Source organism: Solanum pennellii, chromosome 3 (assembly GCF_001406875.1).
Source record: "Solanum pennellii chromosome 3, SPENNV200".
In the NCBI taxonomy this organism is placed as follows: Eukaryota; Viridiplantae; Streptophyta; class Magnoliopsida; order Solanales; family Solanaceae; genus Solanum; species Solanum pennellii.
The window spans coordinates 31,590,214-31,600,316 of record NC_028639.1 but is presented as its reverse complement, the minus strand read 5'-3'; the positions used below and the strand labels follow the sequence as shown (position 1 = coordinate 31,600,316).

Genomic DNA, 10,103 nt, shown 5'->3' with positions numbered 1-10,103 from the left:
AAGTTGAGGAGTGACATTTTAAGTTTCAGACAGAGGGATGAAGAAAACTTGTACCAAGCTTGGTATAGGTTCAAATCGATGTTGATGAGTTGCCCTCATCATCATCAATCCAATGAGGTGTTAGTTCATACTTTCATTGAAGGTTTGGAGTCTAACACCAAGATTTTGCTTGATTCAGCTGCAGGTGTACAAGCCTTACAGAAGACCTATGCTAAGTTATACACCTTGCTGAATCAGATTTCTTAGGGAAATCTAGAGTGGAATGAAAGAGGACTGAAACTTATAGTTCAAAAAACTGCAGGTGTATTACAGATTGACTTTGTGACTACTTTGACTGCACAGATTTCTGTCATGCAAAATATGATGAATACACATTTCAGCAACATGATATTGAGACAACAAACCTCTCAAGTTAATGTACTTCAACAACCCGTCTTGGTGTGAAATCTACGGAGGAAGTGATCACAGTGTAGAGAAATGTGGTGCAAACCCAAAACTCTGTAAATTTTGTAGGAAATGCTCAGAGAGGAGGAGGCCAACAAAATTATGGGAACTAATATAACCCAAGTTGGCGAAACCACCCAAATTTCGTGGGGTGGGAATCAAAATCAAAGTCAGGACAGAATAAGTATAGGCCTCAATGTAACTCATAAGGATACCGATCACACGTGCAAAGGAGCAGCCTAAACCGTAATATGGGAACATGAGAGTTGAGGATATGTTAAAGAAAATCATGGCAGACCAAGTTCCATTGGCTGCAGAAGTGTGCAACAATCAGTTAGCCACTCAGAACATGGAGAAACAATTTGGGCAGTTTGCTAGTGACCAAAATTCTAGACCAAAAGGAGGGTTGCCTGGAAATACTGACCCAAATTCTAAACAGGTAAATGTTGTAAGTACTCGTAGTGGATTGCAATTAGAGGAGTTAGCTCCCAAGAAAAACAGCACTGGAGCGGTAAGGAAAACGAGTGAACAAAATCAGGTTACCCAAAAGAGAAGAAGTAGTTGTACCCTCAGAAAAAGTGCAACCAATAGCGAGACCACATCCTCCGTGCCCTCAAAAGTTCAAGAAACAAAAGGATGATGGATGTTTTGGTAAGGTTCTCTCTCTTTTGAAACAAGTTCATATTAACTTGCCTTTGTTCGATGTGTTACAGGGTATACCAAGGTATACAAAGTATGTGAAGAGATTGTGGAGAACAAAAAGAAGGCTTATAGAATATGAGACAGTTGCACTTACTGAAGAGTGCAACTCCAGGATCCAGAACACGTTGCCCATTAAACTGAAAGATCTGGGCCACTTTACTGTGGAAATTACGATAGGTCAAAGTATTCATTCCCAAGGGTTGTGTAATTTGGGAGCAAGCATAAACTTGATGCCAAGTTCGCTGTATAAAAAGCTGGGGTTGGATAGTCCTGAGACAACAACTATAATTTTGCAGTTGGCTTATTCCTGAGGGGGTGGTAGAAGATGTGCTAGTGCAAGTGGGATCTCTAATTTTTCCAATGGACTTTGTATTACTAAATTTTGAGCTTGATCTTGAGGTCCCATTCATCTTAGGGCGACCTTTCTTAGCAACTGGGAGGGCAATGATAGATGTGGCAGCTAGGCAACTTACTATGAGGGATCATGATAAAGTGGAGGTTTTTGATGTGTATAAAGCTTTGAAGATGCCACCTGTATATGATGAGTTGTCTGCCATTACTGTTGTCATGACCGGGGAGCAACCCCTAAAAGTAACATGACGTACTTGACCTCTCAGAGGTTTTATACAAGCCCATAGTTATCATTCATTGCATTTTCATAGGTAAATTTAGCGGAAAATTTAAAACTTTTCATAGCACATCATATGCTAAAAATTTCACTTCCATTAATATAAAGTAACATAGATTCATATTTAGACTCTAAGCCTCTTTGCCAACTTAGACTCAACATCATTAGAGTACATTAGGTACACGACCCTTATAACGTAAAATATAGCTAACTATTACATGACTTTAAACATAAACTTAATGTAGGAAATCCTTGAATCTTAAGGATTCCTTTCTTTGAGCTTGGGAAACACATATCAATCCCTTCACCATAGAGACATCCTTTAAGCATCCATAACCTACACTTTGTTTTAAAAGGTGAAAAAGAATGGTGTTAGTACAAGAATGCACTAAGTATGACAATCGTGCATTTAAAAGTGACATTTTACTTGAAACTATGCATCATGCCTTTTGTGAAAACTTCTTAAAACTTGATACAATAAGCATCATACAATTCACATACTTCATTTAGGCATATACAATAGTCACAATTTCACATAAAACCATACATTTGCATTTAAGACACATTTGGAGCTACTTTACAGTAAGTACATTTCCCTTTAAGTAATAAGTTTCCTTCTTAATTCCTTAACCTTCGAAGTAACCCTTTAGTGATACATTGGTGAAATGTATAGATAATGTCACATTACACTATCCATACACAAGCATCACCTTAAGGCCTCAAGGAAATCATGCATTCAACCTTCATTAACCCAAATCAAGCATTCGTAGAACCATCTCATACAATAAGACATATACCTCACATTGGACCCAACACACTTTATGGACCACATAGGAAAACTCATTACAAGACTACATACAAGTCAAGACTTCTACTCATCATCATAGTAAGACACTAATCATCATTAACATACTTGGACTTCACTTCACAAAGACATCATAGAACTTTACTCACAATCCCATCCATAACCTCACACATACTTAGTAAACCTACAAGGAGACTACAAGCCTTATCATGCAATTCATACATCAACAAGACAATCATAGACAACCTCATTCATGCCAAGCAAGACCTTTATCATATAGTCATTAAGACCAACATTATGCATATAAAGGCAAGACCATATCATATAGACTCATACCATGCATTTCACAACAACAAGTAGACAACACTACAATGTCATGCATAAGGAACATAAACATAATCATATACATTAGAACACCTTCCTAGAACTCCTTTCAAGAGCTACTTGTGCAATGCATAGGTGAAGTCCCATTACCCCACCTAAACTAAGCAATTTCCTTAGGTTATCCTAGTTAGGGTCCTAGCTTTACTTCCATTGTCCATTTTACTGTAGGGAAACTATAGCCTTAACCGACACTAAGACCATGGGTGCTAAAGATGGAATTTGGTGTTGTAGAGCCTTACACCAAGGGAAGGTGCTCTACTTAGCCAAAGTAGAACATTAACATATGCTACCATATTAGGTGATATCACTTGCTAGATCCTATGTGGCAAGCATAGTTTATGGAACTTGGAGGTATATATGGAAACCCTCTTTATGCCTGTCGAGGCATTGTAGTTATCCACCTCGTGAGGACAATGGTGAACAAGCCTTACCACATTGGGAAAGGGCACCCATCATCTAAGTTCACTCGGTGCTAAGCTAAGTTCCCTTTATTGAACGCCTTTATTAACATTACTTCATAAAATTAGGCTTTAGGAGATTGAATCCTCATATGCTTAGCTCATAGGTCATAGATGAGAGTTCATCAACCTAAATCATGTGAGAAACCCTTTCATGGACGTAGCATATTCAAGAACCATCTAGTTTAGGGTACGCTTGAGAACACCTTTCAATAGCCTCTCTATTGACTAGATCATCATACAAACATAATTGACATACTTTCATGTGGGTGCATGCATAGATATATATGAGCAAGCCTTTCGCATAAACACCCTTTGATCACACATTTTACTTGTATTTCATTCATGCATAAGAGTATAGGTGTAACTATATGAGAAATCCTTTCATATAAACACATTTAGACACTATGCACATTCATACTTCATCATATAATACACTTAACATCATAGCATATAAGTCATATTCATAACATGTTCATGCATTCTTATTCATGTACTTAAATCACAAACCTAGGAACTATCATATCAAGGCACACATGTGCAATGCATAGACAAGGTCCCATACCCTTGACCATAATTGTAAACCTATCAAGTCATCCTAGTTAAGAGATGAATAACATACTTCATGAAAATATACTTTGCATGCATAGTAGTATACATGAATGCACATGAGAATATGCTTTCATTTAGACACCATGAACCTATACTACTTGTAAGCATGCATCATGTGTAAGTGTGTGTACATTGATCAACATGATCACATAATGGATATCAACAACATATTGGCAGCCACCCTCTTAGGACCACGATGCAAAACCAAGCATAGCCACACAACACAATTTAGCATAGGAGACAAAACAATATCACATTTACCTTCAAGACTCCTCACCTTAGTTATTCACACATTCATATACGGGTACATAGGGAGGGGGTCATTAACCATTTTTAACTTCAATGGAAGCACCTAAACCTCACCCTAACAAGTTCATTCAATTATAGAAGACATCATCAATACCTAGAACATGCTACTAAATTGAGAACTAGGCATATGCTTTCATTAGGTGATCATCACCACTACTCACTCATAATTCAATTGCCTTCAAGGCCATGATCGCATCACATAAAGAAGAAAATGAATTAAACACCGCCACCATAAGTGGACCATACCACACAATGCCATCCAAGGCCAATTCAACTAGCAATTCTATAGAGAAGTAGAGGAAGCAGGCAATCTTACCAATTCACCAAGGCCTTAATCATCATTGATCAATACCCATATTTCATCAACAATCCATATATAAGGAAATAACTAAAGGTACACTAACATAATCAAAATCATGCATTAATAATAACAAGATCAAGATCATATCAATTACTCTACAGTGCCAATCCAAAGAAGATAGAAGAACATAGGTCAATCTCATTCAAATCTTCAAACCTTAATCCACATTGGATCAACTATACATAATTCATCATAAATTTACATCTTAGGCAGTAGCTAAATCAATTATATGTAAGTCGGATTTTGTTGAAGCTAAAATCTCTGAAATTATATGTATGAAAAAGAATGTTTGAATTGATGTAAGAATGCAGTGAAATTTTGGGCATGTGATGGAAATGCACAACATAAGCTTAAATGAACCTGCAACATAATATGATTATGTGCTGAAATTGATCTTTCTAAATACAACTTGTGCCATGAGTGGTGAGCTTTTTGATATGATCCATAACATGTTTTGAGTCTAGAACTTGCCTAAGTTGTTATTGAAGAGAAATGTAGGTGTTATTGTTTTTAAAAAGATGATAGCAGGCTTTCTTTTAAAATGGTTTAGAAATTTAGCCTGCTCAGTATCCCTAGCTTAGCCCACTTGAGCATGTAACCTTAATTTTGTTGGAACCTACAGAATAAGCCGAAACCCTTTTATTAATCCGAGAATTTTGATCTTGAACCCTAATGCACTGTGTTAGGATGAAAGGTAACAAAGGAAACAATTATAGAGAAGGTAATGACACGTAGTTGTGAGGGTAAAGGAAAGAAAAAGGTAATCCAATCCCCCAGGAATAAGAAGCTAAATGACTACCTTGATGATGGCAAGACCCTAACATAAGGGTATACACCTTAACTCAAGAGAAATCTCTAACTCAAAGGTAGATTTTGTTAAGTGTTTAAAAAAAACAAATGCAAAGGCAGGTAATACTTGAAAAGGAAGAAGGCGAATGAAATAAAGAAGTTGTGATTGTAGGGAAAAAGTTGAACATAGTGCAATAGGGAGAAAGAGTCACTATTATCATCTAAATGAATCTTCACCTTAAGCTTACATTACAACCCGAACAAGTCCTGTTTGATTTTGAGTACGATACACTTCATCAGTAGAGATGTACATAATATGCAAGCTTATGGTTCTCAATACATGCATGTGAATTCTATTCTTGAGTGTGAATTGTTTTGGATGTTAAGTCCTTAAACTATCTTCAATTTGAGCTTGTGTGTATGGACTATTTATTGGCGCGAGGGCCACTTGTTGTAGGAAGCAAAGTGATAAGTAGTGGTGCACATGATTGTTAAGAGCGTTGGTTGCAAAAAGTTGTCAAAGCATGCGCATAATATATGCATATCAAGAAGTGCAATGTGTTGATTGAATTATGAACAGAGTTTGTGAAGAGTAGATGGTGGAAGCGCAGTCCAATGTAGTGAGTCTACGTCTAGGAGTAGTGAGTAATTGTTCGAGGACGAACAAATCTTTATAATTGTTCGAGGACGAACAAATCTTTAAGTGTAGGGGTAGTGATCTTGGGCATATTTATATGACCATAATGCTAAGTAAGTCTATGTTTAAGCCTAGTTTGACTTCACAAAGTATGTGTTTAGAGTAGTATCGAGTCATTTATGTAATTCTGAGCTAACCAACTTGATTAGTTGTTAGGGAAGCTATTTAGAAGAAATGTGCACAAAAAGGGACGAAGAAAGCAACCTGAAGATTAAGACAAAAGGAAGCAAGGAATAAGCTGAAAGAAATGCTCCAAGGCCAGTGCGTGAAGCCCTCGTGTTGCGTTGAAGAGAGTGAAAAATCAAGTCAAGAATTAAATTAAAGGCAGAACACCTCGTGCAGCCCTCGCGTCACGCGATAGAACTTTACAATTTGATCTGGGATTTGAAGATTGTTGTGCGTCGCCCGCCTAAGGCCCTGAATTAACCTGTTCGACTTTTAGTATAAATAGGGTACTATTTTAGTTTTAGGGGGACTTCTTTTTTCTAATTTTTGAATGGAGAACAGAAAAACTACGTTGTGGAGTTTTCTAGTGGTAATTCTTTATCACTTTTTCTTTCAATCTTATTTGAATGATTCTTAATCATTGTAAGATTGATTATCGGATTAAGAGTAGCTAAATACCCTAGTTCTAGGGTTGTGGATACAAGATTAATGGAATCTATGGAGTTTGATTTCGGGTTTCTCAAGAACTATTGCATGAATCTCTCTTATGTTCTTATTTTTTGTATTTCATGCTTGATCACCATAGAAATAAATTTATTGTCCGAATTGAACTCGGGAAAGGAATACGAGGATAAAACATGGGGAATAAGGAGCTTATTGAACCCTAAGTAGCTAGGGTTGATTCATCTCTAGGATAGGGATATACCTAGAGACCTCGATTGGGTCGCCATAAATAAGTTAGCTTAATGCTCAGTATTTAATCATTCTATCCCCGCTCAACGATGTAGTTAGTTAGAGTGTTATCTATTGTAGGCAATTAGAGGTCGAGAGACCATGATCATACATCTAACCCTGTGATTCAGTGATTCGATAGTTCAATAAATAACCATTTAAATAATATTGATTACATGACTCCTGACTAGAGTTGCAGCCCTGGATCTTTTACAAATTATTGTTTGAATCTCACGAAATTAAATTGTCTCAGTTATATTTCAGTTTAAGTTTAGAATTAGGTAATAAACAACCATTAAAATCTGGAAACTACACTTCTGTTGAATTACAAGTTAGAAAAATTGATTAAGTTCTAGTCTTAAGTCCCTGTGGGTATGATATCCGGCTCTGAAAAAGAGTCACTTTATTACTTGTACGATCACGTGCACTTGCGTGTGCGATTTGACTGCAACAAGATTTTGGAAAAAATAGATCAAGTTTTGATCTTAAGTCCCTGTGGGTACGATACCCGGCTCTTAGAAAGAGCCACTTTATTACTTGTACGATCATGTGCACTTGCATATGTGATTTGACCGCAACAATCTCAAAAGACACAAACCATGGAAACGACTACAATAAAAATCAGAAATCAATTCAAACAAGAAAAGGCTAAACCAGGAAGAGTAACGCAGCTAGATCTCATTCAAGAAAATCTGAAGATCTCAACGGTTACATCTCAATCAACACTCAATCAATGAAGTTAAAGATCACAACAGAATCAAGGCTAAGTGTAAAACGAAATTGGAGATTGGCCTTAAGCTTTATGCTTGGAAAATAAGGATCCCTTGCCTTCTTTTCCAAGGATCAAATCTCTTGGATTTCTATCTCGCTACAGAAAAGGTTCAAGACTCCAAACACTATAAAAGAGAGCTCGGTTGCAAGAGGAAAAAATATATAACCCATCTGAATCATCTCACATTCTCTACTCTACTTTTAACAAGCATTGTATTACCTAATTCTACTATGTGAACAAAAAACAGAGAAGAGATAGCTATTGTTGGTATGACTTTTGTATCAAAATAAAAGAGTTCAAACATAACGATTGTAAAAAGTGAAACTACACTCATCTTTGTACTCACACCAATGGTTACAAAGGCTTGAAGAGAACACCCTTGCAACATAAGGGGACTCGACGTAAGATCCATTTTGAATCCTATCCAATATAAAAACATCCTGCGCCAAGTTTACTTTCCAACATTAAATTATTCTTCTTTGCTAATAGCAGTCGATTAAGGACTCCTCAAGTCAACTACTCACAAAGAAAATAAAAAAAAATAATTGGCAATTCACCTCCCTCTTACATTTTCACAACATATAGTGCAAGAGCCCTAGAAAAAAGGAAGACACCAGTAGAACATGAGGACACTAGTAGAGGATAAACAAGACGTTTTAAAAGGCCAAGAATAGTAGGTGTTGGAATATACCAAGATGAAGATGGATTTACAACTCTTAATGTAAGTTTATATGCATACTTCAAATTTAAAATACAAGTCAAAATATCTTTTGATTTGAATATGCATTTATTGACTGAGCAACCTAGATTGTTAAGTAGAAGAGTCATCAATATTGGTACAAGAGATATAAAGAGGGTTGATGTTGTCACTGGTGATATTGTCTACACACCAAGACATGGATTTAAATGGAAGGGGAAGACAACTATTACCAGTAGCAACCTCGAAGGAATAAAGACCGAAAAAGTTAATCAAACTGGGTCTGCAACTATTTATAACAATTAAAGTCAAACTAGTTCAACCAGGAAGACCCATATGTCACGGAGTAGAACATTCTGATGTTGTGTTATTGATTTTGACAAACAAGTTTTAAATATGTATTGTCACGCCCCTAGCTACCCCCGAGACATGGACACAGGACCTAGGACCACAAGTGATCCGAAATTAACCTTGCTGGCATGATCATGAGCATACTAAAGTTAATAAACTGGCGCGGAAGATAAATCATAATTAAAATGAAAAGAGGGGGAATATCCATATACTATAACTAAAATAATATGAAAACTGCTGATTTTAATACAAAGAAGATATTAACTCAATACTAAGCTGAAAATAATTATGTCTGAAAATAGCCTCTAACTGACTAGAAATGCTAGAATAGGCCCCAACTAAGTCTAGCAAAAACTGAAACTAAAAGACTAAAATACTGAGAAGAAACTCATGACTATTGTCCTTGGAGAATGAGGATTCTGATATACCGTGGTTTCAGGGTATTATTAATACTTTTTCCTTAAGTTTAGTGTGTCCAAAAGCCTTTTTGTGCTAATTTTTATATAAGTTTAACTTTATTTGCATGAAATCTGTCCAAAGATGAAAGCGCAGGTTTTTGAGCGAAGAAATGCAGAAGAGACCACCTACGGAGCTCGTGACGGTCCATCATGCTTGTGACGGTCCGTAGGTGGCAGCGTAGTGCAGCTGCTGAAGGAAGATGGGGAAGTCTGACCAAGTGTGGGGTTACGGAGTCCATGACGGTCCGTCGTGTCTATGACGGTTCGTCCTGCAGGTTCGTCATGAAGTTCAGAGAAGCAATCCCAGTACCCATATTCCAAGAGTTTAAGTGTTTTGGAACGAAGACCCTCGACGGACCGTCGTGTCTGTGACGGTCCGTCATACCTGCCGTCGAGGGTAATGAAGAGAGCAGCAGAAGAAATTGCAAGTATGGGACGACGGAGTCCATGACGGTCCGTCGTGACCACGACGATCCGTCGCGAGGTCCGTCGACCCAGCCGCGTTTTAACAGATTTCGAGCAAATCGAGTCCTTGTTTAATTAGGTTTTTATTTTCTATAAATAGTTCGAAAAACCTCGTTTTTGAGGATAGACTCCGCAAGGAGAGACTGGAGACCATTGTTAGACTCTGGACCATTGTTAGACTGGGGATCATTGTTAGATTTTGTATTAGTGTTAGACTTTTGATTATCATTAGACTTTTTGTGAGATTCTTGATTACTTTGAGATTCTTGCAAGT

General features: G+C 37.1%; 1 non-coding gene across 1 annotated transcript; it reads right to left on the bottom strand.

The window, feature by feature from the left end:
- LOC114076621 lies at positions 1-107 on the bottom strand. Its single transcript, XR_003577677.1, has one exon. It is a non-coding gene; the product is annotated as a small nucleolar RNA R71 (small nucleolar RNA).
- Positions 108-10,103: the final 9,996 nt, after the last annotated feature.